A 3,439-nucleotide genomic window follows, 5' to 3' on the forward strand; every position below is an offset into this window, starting at 1 on the left:
TGCATCCACAGGCCAACACCACATGGAAGCCATCAAGGCTTGGGGCTTATGCTGTTTGAAACAATGGCTCGAGCATTTCCTCAGAAAATGGATTTTTCTCCTCTACTGCATAGGCAGGCTGCAAATTTTCCAAACTTTTGTGATAAGTTCTAGTTTCAGTTCATTTCTTTGTTTATGCAAATAAGCATAGACTTTTGGGAACCAAGCATAAAATTGTTCCACAGCATAAAACAAATCCGTAAGATTTTCCTTATCAACTTTTACCCCACCACAGTTCAAGAGCTGCCATAGCAAGCTCAAATACATGGCATACTTACTTTCAGTTTGTCCCATTTGTGTCCCTAGCTTTCTCCGAGCGCCCTGTTTACCTGCAGAACTTAAAACTTTTTTGTCTTTGGGAGTCCTTTGTCCATCGGTCCTCCATTTCACATGCTTGAACGTTTCTTCACCAGATTCAGGCCCCACGTTGGGTGACAAAATGTTGGGGACCAGCCTCAACACCACCCATAGGGTACCCAAAATCTGGTGGTGACCAAGGAATGAGAAGAGACAGGTTAAGAGTTCTTAAAAATGGGAGCCAGGGGGCCAGTTGTAAAATGGAGGCTGCAAAAGGCCCCAAGGTCTGGTTTCCACACTCTTTTTTGAGTACTATCACTCAGATCTAAGAAGCAGATGTTCAGAGCGAAACAGTGAAAGGGAGGCAGTGTATCATAGGTGTAATCTACAGCAATGGTGGTTTAAATGAATTTTCTTTGTGTTCAAACAGTGTATCTAACTTACTGGAGAGTAGTTAGTGAGAGTGGGCTTAGCTAGGCGTCTGTACATCTGTCCACATTTTAATGTTTTAAAGGAGTGTCTTTTTTTCTTGAACACAGTGTTTACAGATATGAGAGCGGGTCTCACTCTGAGCATGGGAACATGATGGCAATTAGGAGGCTTTTCTCCTTAAAGGCCTCTTGTGGTTTTCCACAACTTACCTTCCCATATTTTTAGGGCCAGTTTATGCAGGCACCCCACAATCCTTTTTCCCAACAATGTCCTAACCTATTTAAAATTGTAGTGGTATCCTAACACACCAGTACCTCAGAAGACTAAACTTTTAATTCAAATAATATAAAATGCATTTTATTTTGCACATATTTAACAAACAGGAAAACGTCAATACTTGAAATAACCAGATTAGTTTATTCTTGAAATAGTCAAGAATATTCTTGGGATCTGTGACTCCCATTCTCCTTAGTGAACTTCTCTTTCATTGCTCATTCCATAAATGTTCTTAAGTTTCTCTCTTTTCCCTCTTCTCATTTTATATCAGATGTTGGAAATTGATGACTATACAGACCAAATCTAGTCTACAGATAGTGTATTATAATAGTAATTATTATTTTTTTGGTTCTTGCAATACTTGGAAATAAATGGACTTAACATTTAACAATTTGGAGATTATATGAAATCTGTTTTCAGCTTTTTTGAAAACCTGGACTCTCTGGACCATCTTGGCTGCCACTTCCACCTGTTCATAGTTAGCTTGAGCTGTGTACCAGCTGCTGCTTTGAACAACACATGCTGTGTCCCTTCACCTACCACTCCCTTTGGTATCCTTCGAACACTGAGTCCAAGCCTCGGTTATCACTTATCACAATGAGACTGTTATTTTTCTTATAGTAGAAAAGTATTCCTTGACATTTAAAATTAGAAAATGAAAGACCAAGACAGCTATGTGTTTAAAGGAAAATTAGAAGAATGCACTTGTCAATGTCCAAATTGTCCAAGAGGGCAAGTCTACCCTCTTGTCCCTGAAAGATTCATTCACTTCCTTAAGATTTAAACTACCATTTTTAATGTTAATAGTTCTAAAATATATATCTCCATTTCACAGTTTTCTTCTAAACTTCTTAGCTATATATTTGTATATATGTATAGGTGTGTATGTATATCCAATTGCTTTGTCAGCATCTCTGTTTGAATGTCTCACAGACACTTTAACCATGACATGCCTGATGTGGACACATCATCTTATTCCCTCGATTTACTCTTCCGCCTCTGATCTTTCTTTGTGGCAGACCCAATTGCTCATTCTTCCCTTCCCTGTAACACAATTAATCTACATCCACTGCCATGTGCATACAGTACTTGCCTTAAGAGGAGCATACTTTCCCACACCATTTAGGCCAGGCTAAGCCACATGACTTGTTTTGACCAGTTAAATGTGAGCAGAAGTGACAGTACACCAGTCTGAACAGAAGCTTTCTATTGTGTGGTTTCACCAGCTCTCTTGCTTTTACTCTCTACCTCGAGAAGTACAAATCACAGGTGAGTGATACTTCTTCCACCTGGATCCTGGAGTGAAAGAACAACTAAATTGCTGGATAAAATATTTACATATAAATATTTATATTCAATTTCAACTTTTATTGTAGATACAGGGGGTATATGTGCAGCTTTGTTACAAGAGTATTGTAAGTACATTGCGTGGTGTTGAGGTTTGGTATGTAGATCTCATCACCGAGGCTGTAGTGAGCACAGTACCCAAAGGGTAGTTTTTCACCCCATGGGCTTCTCCTTCCCTCCCCTGTCTAGCAGTTCACAGTGTCTATTGTCCCAATCTTTAGGTCCATGTGGGCTCAATGTTTAGCTTCCAGTTACTAGTGAGATCATGCAATATTTGGTATTCTGTTCTTGTGTTAATTTCCTTGGGATTATGGCTTCCAGCCGTATCTGCGTTGCTGCAAAGGACATGATTTTGTTCTTTTTAAATAGCTGCATAGTATTCCATAGTGTATATGCACCACATTTTCTTTATCCATAGATAAAATATTTTTTAAATTTATAATTATAAGGAAAGTGAGGGAACTTCACCAAGACCTGTAGCAATAAGAAATTGTGAATCTCTTTCTAGGTCAGTGCTAAAGTCAGCATTTGCACTAAAAGCATCTGCTCATCCTTGGTGATTTAAAGTTTCATATTTTGATGGGCTGATAATCACAAACAAGAACACTTGGGCTCCTGTGCAAGATGAGAGACTGGAGCAAGACTCAGAGGCAAATCCAGGAATTCTAAAAGGAACAGATTCCAGGGGTGAATTCTCTTATTCAGGAGAAGGGAGAGAATAAGAATGCTTGCCTTTTTTTGGACTTGGCCATGAGTACATGGGAAAAAAAAATTCTTTGAGAATTCTCAGTATGCCTTCCTTCTGGTTTGGGGTCACATGCCCTGTAGGCCTGGAAAAATACCCATGCCACAAATTTGTGTAAAAGTTGTCCTGGGCTAGTAGTATACACAGGTTCCTGGCATTTTAGCAAATTCAAATTCTCTATGGTGGTACATGCTTGAAACTCAGGCCACAAAGAAGTCATGCTGATAAAGTTTAGAGAAACATGAGTTCACAAAAATATTTGAAAAGTACTTGGCAAAACAAGCTATCGTTGGCAAAATTTAG

This window comes from Trachypithecus francoisi, unplaced genomic scaffold (assembly GCF_009764315.1).
Source record: "Trachypithecus francoisi isolate TF-2019V2 unplaced genomic scaffold, Tfra_2.0 Lachesis_group15, whole genome shotgun sequence".
NCBI lineage: Eukaryota > Metazoa > Chordata > Mammalia > Primates > Cercopithecidae > Trachypithecus > Trachypithecus francoisi.